Source organism: Cervus elaphus, chromosome 3 (genome assembly GCF_910594005.1).
Source record: "Cervus elaphus chromosome 3, mCerEla1.1, whole genome shotgun sequence".
NCBI lineage: Eukaryota > Metazoa > Chordata > Mammalia > Artiodactyla > Cervidae > Cervus > Cervus elaphus.
This window is the reverse complement of record NC_057817.1, coordinates 30,871,067-30,883,873: the sequence shown is the minus strand read 5'-3', so window position 1 is coordinate 30,883,873 and position 12,807 is coordinate 30,871,067. Positions and strand designations below refer to the sequence as shown.

At 41.7% G+C, this 12,807-nt stretch overlaps 1 non-coding gene across 1 annotated transcript; it reads right to left on the bottom strand.

The window, feature by feature from the left end:
- Nucleotides 1-5,406: 5,406 nt before the first annotated feature.
- Nucleotides 5,407-5,509, bottom strand: LOC122686581. The gene has a single exon (XR_006338837.1). It is a non-coding gene; the product is annotated as a U6 spliceosomal RNA (small nuclear RNA).
- Between the last annotated feature and the right edge of the window lie 7,298 nt (nt 5,510-12,807).

Below are 12,807 nucleotides of genomic sequence, written 5' to 3'. Positions count from 1 at the left end.
GTCCTTCATGACAATACAGATGTCAGAGGGAAGTACTATAGGAGAGATTGGGATCCAAAGAGATAAAAGTCCGAATTTCGGTTCACCACCCAAGGTCATTATCACAAGAGCTTGCTAAAACATGGGCACTCTGACCCCCTGCCCAGAGTCTCTCCATCACCTATCTGAGCCTGGACCATTTCAGATCCCTGACTTGGTTCAAGACCTGTTCCAGGCATAGAGGAAGGAGAAGGAGTTAGAGAATGCAGAACAAATGCTCAACTGCCACCCCATCTCCCATTCAGCTCTCAAGAGAGTTCGCAGAAAGACAGCAGCAATTGTTCTACCCAAAAACTGACAGGTCACATCAGCCAAGACCACTTCCATGCCAGCTCCCTGAATTCTATCTGTTCTTGATCCTTTGACCCTCAGGCTAGGATCCTCTCTGCAATTGTGTTTCCTTCAGCAAAGCCCTCTGAAAATCATGGCCTCATATGTGGTACACTCACAGGGGAAATTTCCAAGATGAGGCTATTTCTCTGGAGATGAAGTCCAGGGATGTGGAACTGAGCCAAACAGTCCCAGCTTCAGCGGCATTTCTGCTCTGCACACTTGGTGGAACTGGTCCTTTACATTTTCCAGAGCATATGCCTTCCTGGGGGTGTAACTAAGGCAAAATAATATGTAGATGTGCAAGATCAGTGGAGGAATGGCCATTTAATCCTGCCTGCACACACACAAACACACACAGGGATTATTCCTAAAACCCTGTTGACTTAGGGGAAAGCCTTTTGTCCCATAATTAGGGAAGGAAGAGCATAGGAATACACTGGGTTCAAATTCAAACTAAAATTATGTGATGAATACCAAGTTGTTTTCTGAGTCTTAGTTTTCATTAAGAACAGGTGAGGAATGTCCTAGCCACCCCTTACCTAGTACTATATGTCCCTAAACAGGCTATGGGGACTTCATTAGGGAGCTGCTGGACTCTGAAACAAGAGAAATATGGTCTGAATTCCAAAAGCCCTATTGGGTATATAGGGTAGGAAAAGAGAATTAAAAAATATAACTTGGATAATACAGAAATGGGGTAATTTAAATTGGAGTTTTGGTAGGCTGGATTGTCAAAGCAGGAAAAGATCTCATAAAAATCACTAGACCAAAACCTTCATTTAAAAATGAGGAAAGTGAGCCACAGAGACAAAGATAACTTACCCAGGTTTAGACCACCAGTAAGAAGCAGAAACAGACTTTAGGATTCATATCTCCTGCTTCCCCATCTTTCACATTCTTTATAATCAAATTAGAATAAAGCTCGGCAAACATCCTCCTATAAATCAGAGAAGCAGCAAGGATGAGTAATAGTGTGCAGGGTCCCAACCAAAAGGCCCCACGTGTCCAGATTCTACAGTTACTGAGCTGTTCTTATCTATTCTTTTTATTTATTTTTATTAATTAATTTTTATTGCATTATAGTTCCTTTAAAATGTTGTATTAGTTTCTACTCCATAGCAAAGTAATCAGCCTACATACATATATATCACTTCCCTTTGTGAGTTCACCGTTTGGGATACCACAGTGCATTAATTGGAGGACGCTGTGCTATACAGTATGTTCCCATCTTTTGTCTATTTTGTACACAGTATCCAAAGTATTTATGTGTCAACCCCAATCTCCCAATTCCCACCCTACCCCTTTCTCCCTTGATCTCCATACATTTGTTCTCTATTTCTGCTTTGGAAATGTGGCAGTGAAAAGGAAAAAAAAAGAGAATGAGTTTTTTTTTCTTTCTCTTTCTGAGAACAAAGAAGATAAAGAGAACAGTGAGCAGGACTGAACATTCCTAGTGTTTTGTTTTGTTTTTTTCACTGTAACTGCTCCTAATTCTGCATGTCTATAACTAAGTTTGTTTTTCTGCCCCTAACTCTGCAGGAGCTACACTTCGCACCTATTTTCCTTTGTCTCTGTGCTCAATACATCCTGAATATTTAGGTGTTTACCCTTACAACACCCTTCCCCTTGTAGTTAAATATTAGAAAGAAGGCCACAGAGCCACTGAACTGCCACGCTCAGTTACTGCATTACAGATGCCAGCCTATGGCTGCTTTTGACAAGATCCTAAAATCCTTGCTCCTCATCATAGATTCCTGTCTGGGAACCCTCATCTTAGAATATAAGCCTCTAGAGTCTTCATAGAGTGGGAGCACAGTTCTTGAGGCATGAACCTACTATATTCCCCTCTCTGCCAGCTGAGAATTAAATCAACTCTCTATTTCCAAACTCTGTCTCCATATTTTTTATTCAGCTCTGGTGGACAGAGTAAGCCAAAATTTTGGCCAGCAACAGAAATAAGGTCATCTATACCATTTTTCTAGATGACAAACACATGAGAAGATGCTTAACATCACTAATTACTAGAAAACTACTGTAAGTTGTACCCTTACACACGTCAGAATGGCCATCATCAAAAAATCTACAAACAATAAATGCTGGAGAGGGTGTGGAGAAGAGAAACTCTTACACTGTTGGTGCTAATGTGAATTGATAGAGCCACTGTGGAAAACAATACGGAGTTTCCTTAAAAAACTAAAAATAGAACTACCATATGACCCAGCAATCCCACTCCCAGGCATAGACCCAGAGAAAAATCATAATTCAAAAAGACACATGCACCACTATGTTCATAGCAGCAGTGTTTACAAAAGCCAGGACATGAAAGCAACCTAAATTTCCATCAACAGAGAAACAGATAAAGACGGTATGGTACATCTAGATGGTAACCAATTTGTGAAGGGTATTTTCTTATCTTAGGGGTAAGGAAGTACCTCAACCCCCCTCAAGTCACCCATTTCAGATTCTTGGAGCCCCTGCTCTTCCTGTCCTTTTCCCACTCCACAGCTCTACCTGTCAAAATCCCACCAACACTTCAAAATGAGCTTAAATTCACTCTTGTCATGAATCTTTCCTTGAGCCCTTTTTCTCACAGCCTCCCACCAAATATAAATTATCTTTCCTCTTATCAATGCTCAAGGCACCTTTCTAACCTCTCATAATATTAATGATACTATATCTTGTATTATAAGTATCTATTAATGTTTATCTTATGAGTCCAGCTAGTCCATGAGGGAAGTGATGTTTTTAGCCAGCTTTAGAGTCCCTCCAAAGTTCTTTGAATTATGCTAGGTGATCAATAAAACTTGGTTGAATTGAATTGATACAGAAAGGAATCTCCATCATTGAGTTGTTGTAAGTTCAGCCTATTTCCTCTTTGGTAGAGATGAAGGTGGCTATGACCCTTGGCCATGTCCACCTTTCAGCCTGTTTCCTCCCTCTCCCTCCAGGAAGAAAACAACAGCCAACCACTCAAAATCAAGCCCTTTCTTTAGGACACAGGACACTGCTGTCGTGAAAGTGCCACTGGGGGCACTGAGCACAAGTCAGAAGCCTCAGAGCACTGTTTACCCATCCCTGGAGAAGAGTCCTTGTATGTCCAACAATGTCACTAGAGGGCCCGCATCTCAGAGACAAATTAGCTTCAAGGGGTACAAGGAAGCAAAATGAGGTAGCCAGAGGGCAGAGGAATTTTCAGGAACAGAAAGAGGGCAGAAGCAAAGGCAGTAGGTGTTCACAACTTCTCACAGAGCCACTGATCCTGCTTCTCAGAACAGAATGCTTTATGGGCCAACTTGATCATGAAGAAGGCGACAAGGTAAGTTGACTGACTGGATTTTAGCTCAAACTCCCATTCAGTTTTATCCTCAGGGGGGCTGAGGTGGAAGTGTGGGTGAAAACTACAGACAGAAAGACTTTCCTGGCCAGGTGGCAAGGGATACTGAGCCACCTAGTGGAATAAGGTCCATTTTCTTAAACGCCAAGAAAATTGTAGGGCGGTGGTAGCAAGGGTTTGTCTTAGGGTTTAGGACTAAACAAGTTGAATTAGATGTTCAAGTCCAGGTGAAGGAAATCCTGGGACTCAGCTCTCTACAAAGGAATCCCTGTTAGGAAAGTTGCTAAACAGCAGTGAATTAAGTGGGGCTTGAAAATTGGAAACCTGAGTCAGCTTGATGAGTTTTGTTTTGAAAACGATATTCTAGCTTAAAACCAGGAAATAGAGAGAAAGGGGTATGGTGCTGGGACTAAAGGGCTGAGAAGAGGGAGAGGAAGAGTAAAATGGAAGATAGAATGGAGACTCACAGTAGTTAATTCCTACTTTATCCAGAATCTTCTTGACACACATAATGTCATCAATAAGGTCATCATCCAGGAACTCTGCCAGGAGTTATAGGTGGAAAAAATGAGAGAGCTAAGTATTGCCCAGAAAGGTAATGAGTTTCCCTCTTCCCTGGTCCTTCTCTGAACTAGAGGCTTAAGCCTGTTGCCTTTCGTGTGAGTAATCCAATACAGTAATGCCTCCCCCTCGGTAAAACTCCCTTCCCTTCTCTGGGGCATCTCTGGAGGAATTATCAACTTCATCAGCTGACTTCCTCTGAAAATGCAGAGTATTAGACTTCAAGATCCCCAAACAACTCAGATCATCTACCCATGAACTTTAAGGGACTGTCTGGGGATTTGGTGATAATGAAAATTTCTAACAGCCTCTTAGTAATATCAGTTCAAGTCCCACACTTGATGTAGAGTCCTAGGCAGCGAAGCCAGAGGTGTGCTTGACCCCAAAAAAAGAATTTATCCCAGAAGTAGGCAATCTTAAAAAAGAAGATCAAAGTTGGATGCTGCCTCACTGTATTTCACGATGTGCGCTGTTCGCTGAACCTATGGTAGGCACGGTGTGAGCTGGGAAGCTGGAAGAAAACTCAGGAGCTATAGGAACTGCAGACGTGTTCATTCTCTCCTGGCTGCGCAGCAGCTGTGGCAGCAGACACACTGCATTCTCTCCTCTCATGGCTGATCCAGCAACATAACCACAGGCAGTCACTCGGAGATATGAGGCGGCCTCAAGGACTTCTCAGATGGTGCTTCTACAGGCATATTGCACAAAGTAGCCGTGACCAAGTGTACAGTGACACGTATGTACAGTGCTATAAATGATCTCAGCTGTTACATAACCATGTGTTTTTTTTTATTTTATTTATTTATCTATTTATTTTATATTGTAGTGGTTTTTGCCATACATTGACATGAATCAGCCATGGATTTACATGTGTTCCCCATCCCGATCCCCCCTCCCGCCTCCCTCTCCATCCCATCCCTCTGGGTCTTCCCAGTGCACCAGGTCTGAGCACTTGTCTCATGCATCCAACCAGGGCTGGTGATCTGTTTCACCCTTGATAGTATACTTGTTTCAATGCTATTCTCTCAGAACATCCCACCCTCGCCTTCTCCCACAGAGTCTAAAAGTCTGTTCTGTACATCTGTGTCTCTTTTTCTGTTTTGCAAGTAGGGTTATCGTTACCATTTTTTTAAATTCCAAAAAATATGGAACGCTTCACGAATTTGCTTGTCATCCTTGCCCAGGGGCCATGCTAATCTTCTCTGTATCATTCCAATTTTAGTATATTTGCTGCCGAAGCAAGCACCATACTATATATTTACCAAACGTGGGGCAGGAGAGACTGACCACCTTCTTGGCTAATTTGCTCTCTCTTACAGATGCTCACACTTCCCATTCTTACACATTAATACAAAAAACACTAAATAAAACACTATAAGACTAGCATAAAGATATACAAAGAGATGAATGAAATTGAAGGGAGATCACAGAAGTAAACCCAACCATCTGTGGTGAACTCATTTTAGACAATAGTCAACAACATTAAATTGGGGGGGAAATGGTGTTTTCAACAAACAGTGCTAAGCAATTGGTTATCCACATGCATAACAATGAAATTGGACTCTCTCCTCCTTCCACATACAAAACATAACTCAAAATACGTAAAAGGCTTAAATGTAAGAAGTGAAATTACAGTCAACATCCAATATCCACAGGTTTCACATTTCTAGAGTTCATTTAAAGCATACAGGATTTAAGAAAATATTTGCACATTATATAGCTGATAAATCATTATCCAAAGTATCTCAAGAACGTTTACAACTCACCAACACAAAGACCACAAAAATAATTGTAATAATGGATAAATGACTTCAATAGACTGTTCTCCACACAGGTCTTAAAAATGGTCACCAAGCACATGAAACCATGTCAAAGATCACTAGTCATGATGGAGATGCAAATTAAAACCGCAATGCAGCAACTCCTTCACGTATTCTAAAATGGTTAAAATAAAGAAATCTAAAAATAACAACGGTTCAGAACAATGTAAAGAAATTGGAACCTTTAAACACTACTTGTAAAAATAGAAAAGGGTGTGACCTACATTTACAATGTGATGTGTTAGCCTCTCATTCATTTCCGACCCTTTGCGACCCTATGGGCTGTATCTCATCAGGTTCTTCTGTCCATGGCAATCTCCAGGCAAGAATACGGGAGTGGATAGCCAATCCCTTCTAAAGGGAATCTTCCCGACCCAAGGATCAAACCTAGGTTTCCTGCATTGCAGACAGATTCTTTACCATCTGAGAAGATGGGCTTACCCCCAAGGAAGTCCACATTTACAATATAACTATATAATTAGTATATTGTTCAACAACTCCATCCTAGAAATATACTCCCAAAGAATTGATAACAGGTATACACATTTATTGACAGTAGCACTGTTCACAATAGCCAACAGGCAAAAATAATGCAAAAGTCCATCAGCAGGTAAATGAATAAACAAAATTGTGTAGATCTGTAAACAGACGTATTATTCACCATAGGAGGAGTAAAATAAAAGAATAAAGTCTCTGTGAAAAACACTATGGCAGTTCTTCAAAAGCTTAAATATAGAATTAATGAATGATCCATCAATTTCACATCAGGGTACACACATAAAAGGCTGAAAGCAGGGACTGGAACAGATATGGGTACACTCATATTCATAGCAGCATTAACCACAGGAGGAAAAGGTAGAAGCAACCCAAGCATCCATCAATAAATGATGGTAACCTAAATGTGGCATTCACAAAGGAATATAATTCAGCCTCAGAAACAAAGGGAACACCAACACATGCTATGATGTATATTAACCTTAAAGTCTTTATGATAAGTGAAATAACCCTGTCACAAAATGACAAAAATATATGAATCCACTTGCATGAGGTATCCACAGAAGTCAAACTCAAAGACAGAAAGTAGAACGTCAGTCCCAGGGACTCTGGGAATTAGTGTTTAATGGCTACAGAGTTTCACTAGTGAAAATTGGAATGCTCTGAACGTGGTTGTTGCGGGATGTGGTTGTACAACAATGTGAATGTAATTAAACCCAAAGAACTGTATATTTTAAATGGTTTGAATAGTGTATGTTTGTATATTTAGGCACAATGAAATAAATGAAGGAAATACTGACAAATGTTACAACATGGATGAACATTGAAAACACCCCAAGTGAAAGAAGCCATACAGGAAAGGCATCAGTGTTGTGGATAACCTGGATGTGATAGAAACAGTGGAATTTTTGTAGATAGAATCTACACCATCTCCTGCAGGAGACCCAGAGCCACATCAGAAATCAGCGAGTGCCTGCTTTTATAGGAAATCCAGAGTCAGGTCAGAGGCCAAGATCCTCGTCGATTGAGCCTGCAGCTGCTCCTGCAGAGGATACAGAGTCAGGTCAGAAACCAACACCCGGGCAGGTTGAACCTGCTCCTGCTCTTGCAGGAGACGCACACCAGGTCAGGGTATAGAACTCCTCATGGAGAAGCTGCTCCTGCCCTGCAGAGCCACATCAGGAACCTTCATCCCTGAAGACTGAAAACGGCTCCTGCAGCAGACCCATGTGGATTCACCACTGCTGCGGGGGATCCTGCTCTGGCTCCTGCAGGAGACTCTGGGCCAGGTCAGGAACCAGTGCCCTTGCAGGTTGAACTACACCTGTAGGAGACCCAGAGTCATTTCAGGAATCACCACCCCCAAGGGCAGATCTAGATCTGCAGCCACCATCACTTCCGATATACATCATCAACCCGCTCCTTCATCCAAACTTTGCTTTCCGTCTCCAGTCATTGTTTGTGTTACAGTTTTTATTGTTTTGTCTTTCATATTATTTACAGCATTGTAGATTTTGTGTTTTAAGTTTATAATAATACAATTTAAGCCTTTTTAATATTGCATATTGCCATTCAAGAGCATTAAATGCACTCATGATACTGTGCAACCATCACCACTGCCTGGTTACTAGTTTCTACATTTTATTCCCCAAATAAAACCCTTTATCCAAAGAATGCAGCTCCCAATTCCTCCTCTCCCAGACTCTGACAACCATAATCCTCTTTGTTTCTTTTTTTTATTCATTTATTTATTTATTTTACTTTACAATATTGTATTGGTTTTGCCATACATTGACTTGAATCCTCCATGGGTGTACATGTGTTCCCCATCCTGAACCCCACTCCCACCTCCCTCCCCATCCCATCCCTCCAGGTCATCCCAGTGCACCAGCCCTGAGCACGCTGTCTCATGCATCGAACCTGGACTGGCGATTCGTTTCACATATGATAATGTACATGTTTCAATGCCATTCTCCCATATCATCCCACCCTCGACCTCTCCCACAGAGTCCAAAAGACTGTTCTATACAACTGTGTCTCTTTTGCTGTCTCGAATACAGGGTTATTGTTAGCATCTTTCTAAATTCCATATATATGCGTTAGTATACTGTATTGGTGTTTTTCTTTCTGGCTTACTTCACTCTGTACAATAGGCTCCAGTTTCATCCACCTCATTAGAACTAATTCAAACGTATTCTTTTTAATAGCTGAGTGATATCCCATTGTGTATATGTACCACAGCTTTCCTATCCATTTATCTTCTGATGGGCATCTATGTTGCTTCCATGTCCTGGCTATTATAAACATGCTGCGATGAACATTGGGGTACACGTGTCTCCTTCAATTCTGGTTTCCTCAGTGTGTATGCCCAACAGTGGGATTCCTGGGTCATTTATTTATCTTTGGCTGCCCTGAGCTGCTTTCTCCAGCTGCAGTGAGTGGGGGCTACTCTTCATTGTGATGCACAGGCATCTCATTTCAGTGACTTCTCTTGTGGAGCACAGGCCCTAGGGCTTGCAGGCTTCAGTAGCTGTAGCACACAGGCTCTGTAGGTACAGCTTGTGGGCTGTAGAGCACAGACTCAGTAGTTGTGGTGCTTGGACTTAGTTGCTCCTTGGCCTGTGTAATCGTCCCAGACCAGGTAATCAAACCAGTGTCTCCTGCACTGACAGATTCTTATTCACTGTACCACCAGGGAATTCCTCTTTCTCTGTTTCTTTACCTATTCTCAATGTTTCCTATAAATGAAATGATTTAAAATGTGGCTTTTTGTGTCTGTCCACATATTTTAAGAAGTAACTGGTTGATTTTTATTTTTATTTTTATCTTAAATAGCATTTTTGTTACTTGAAAGAGGAATTCAGATGCATTACAGATGAGATATACAAAATGAGATTTTAAACATAGGAAATACGAGCATAAAATTGGGATACACACTGCAGTTCTAAGTGTGACACCAAATGATATGATGCATATACTCTTATAAAAGGAAACTCATGTGACTACAGAAGGTATGGAACAGAAACAGCCTCACAAGCATAGAGAACAGACTTATGGTTGCCGAGGAATAGGAGCGGGGTGAGAGTCGAATTGGGAGTTTGGGACTAGCAGATGCAGATTATAAAGAGAATACATAACAACAAAGTCCTATTGTGCAGCACAGGGAACAATATTCAATATCCTATGATAAATGATAATGGAAAAAATGTGTAGGGAGATGCTCAAACTCACTAGTTATTAATGTCATAATTTAAAACAGCAAAGAGATGACACTCCACACCTGATAGATGACCAAATATTAGTTAGTTGGCAAGTATTTTGCGATAGAGAAATCCACAAGGATTACAGTGAAAGCTGCAACCTCTCCAGTGAAAGTGAAAGTCATTCAGTCATGTCTGACTCTTTGCGAGCCCGTGGACTATACAGTCCATGGAATTCTTGAGGCCAGAATACTGGAGTAGCTTTTCCCTTCTCCTGGGGATTTTCCCAACCCAGGAATCAAACTCAGGTCTCCCGCACTGCAGGCAGATTCTTTACCAGCTAAGCCACCAGCAACCTCTCCAAGGCATGAGTATTTGATCAAACTATGCCTACACATAACTATGTCCCAGATACTCTTCATCTGGGTAAAATTCTCAAAAACATTGTAATATAAGTTCTTGAGGAAATATGTATTAAATGTTTATTGCAGACAACCCTGTCCAACTGGAGCTACAGACCGACAGTGCTAATCCAGGCATGGATCGGTGAGATCCAGCCACTCCAGAGCCTGAAAAACAAGTGAGAAAACCTTCTGCTGCCCGGGAGAAGAAAACCACCACACTCTAGCAAAACCTCTGCTAAGTTATCCACTAGCACCATCATAACTCAGGAGGAGCTAGCTGAAATAACCCTTGATTCTCCCCCTCCTAACTGCCACGCTGGGCCCATGGAGACTATCCACTCTGGGAACTTGTGAGTGTACAAGCCATAAATAGTAACTACATCCTCATTCATCCCCCTCCTAAGTTACCCTTCAAGGGGGGAGGGGTGACCATGCTATATTCCTTTGCTCTACACTAAACCCTCTAACTTTTTATTTTATCAGGTGTTCTGTACAGTCTTTTCCTTTGCTTTTTTTTTTTTTGTCTTTTTCCATCTCTGTTATGCACAGGAGGTGGTCCAAATTTGACTTGGCTTCATCCAAATCCCTAGTACCAACTCAGAGAATAGTGGTGTTCTTGGGCTCTAATGTTAAGTTCTGAGGTTATAGTGCAAACAGTGGACATTTTAAATTCACAGAAGCCCTTGAGTAACTGATGTGCACAGCCCTTGCCTCCCATTTAAGGGCTTCCTCTTGCCTGGCTTCCATGAAACCAGACTACTCCTGTGCCAATTCTGCTTGTGTTGACATAGAAAGGGAAAGGGCTTCCATTTAGTAACAGAGAAACTTAAGGAATGTTGTCCCCAAATTTTTAAAAAATATTTATTATTGTTTATTTATTTGGCTGCACTGGGTCTCAGTTGCAGCATGCGAGATCTTCAGCCTTTGTTTTGTGACATTTCAGATCTTTAGTTGGAGAATGTGGGAACTAGTTCCGTGATCAGGGATTGAACCCAGGCTGCCTGCATTGGGATTGTGGAGTCTCAGCCACTAGACCTTAGAATTCTAAGCTGAAATGGATTTTAGAAACCATTTGTTTTTCCCAGAGTTTTTTTAAGCGAGAAACCCAAGGGAATTATTCACAAACTTACAGTGACACAGAAAGGTCTTGTGGCATCATCAGCTGTCACAATACCTCTAGCAATCATTCATTTCTGTTTCTGCTTTATTGACCTATGCCAAAGCCTTTGACTCTGTGGATCACAATAAACTGTGGAAAATTCTGAAAGAGATGGGAATACCAGACCACTTGACCTGCCTCATGAGAAACCTGTATGCAGATCAGGAAGCAACAGTTGGAACCGGATATGGAACAGCCAACTGGTTCCAAATAGGGAAATGAGTACATCAAGGCCGTATATTGTCAGCCTGCTTATTTAACTTACAGGCAGAGTACATCATGAGAAACGCTGGGCTGGATGAAGCACAAACTGGAATCAAGATTGCCGGGAGAAATATCAATAACCTCAGATATGTAGATGACACCACACTTATAGCAGAAAGTGAAGAAGAACTAAAGAGCCTCTTGATGAAAGTGAAAAAGGAGAGTGAAAAAGTTGACTTAAAGCTCAACATTCAGAAAACTAAGATCATGGCGTCTGGTCCCATCACTTTATGGCAAATAGATGGAGAAAAAGTGGAAACAGTGGCTGACTTCATTTTTTGGGGCTCCAAAATCACTGCAGATGGTGATCACAGCCATGAAATTAAAAGACGCTTACTCCTTGGAAGGAAAGTTATGACCAACCTAGACAGCATATTAAAAAGCAGAGACATTACTTTGTCAACAAAGGTCCATCTAGTCAAGGTTATGGTTTTTCCAGTAGTCCTGTATGGATGTGAGAGTTGGACTATAAAGAAAGCTGAGCACTGAAGAATTGATGCCTTTGAACTGTGGTGTTGGAGAAGACTCTTGATAGTCCCTTGGACTGCAAGGAGATCCAACCAGTCCATCCTAAAGATCAGTCCTGGTTGTTCATTGGAAGGACTGATGAAGCTGAAAGTCCAATACTTGGCCACCTGATGGGAAAAGCTGACTCGTTGGAAAAGACCCTGATGCTGGGAAAGATTGAGGGCAGGAGGAGAAGGGGATAACAGAGGATGAAATGGCTGGATGGCATCACCGACTCAATGGACATGAATTTGGGTGAACTCCGGGAGTTGGTGATAGGTGGGGAGGCCTGGCGTGCTGCGATTCATGGGGTCACAAAGAGTTGGACATGACTGAGCGACTGAACTGAACTGACTTGATGCCTTCCTGAGACTGTAACTGAAGCAAATAATAAGGAGATGTGTGAGTTTGGTGGGAGGAATGGTCATTCAATCCTGCACATACAACTGTGAACAGGGATTATTCTTAAAACCTTGTAGACTTGGGGAAAAGCATTTTGTCCCATAATTAGGGAAGGAATAGCATGCAGTACCCCTGGGAGATGTGTCACATTGTGTTCAAATTCAGACTAAAATCATATGATGAATACTAAGTTATTTCCTGAAAGTTTGTTTTCATAAGTGTAAGAGAGAGATGTCCTGTTCACTGCTTGCCAGGGCCTATACGTCCCTAAACAGATTATGGCAGCTTC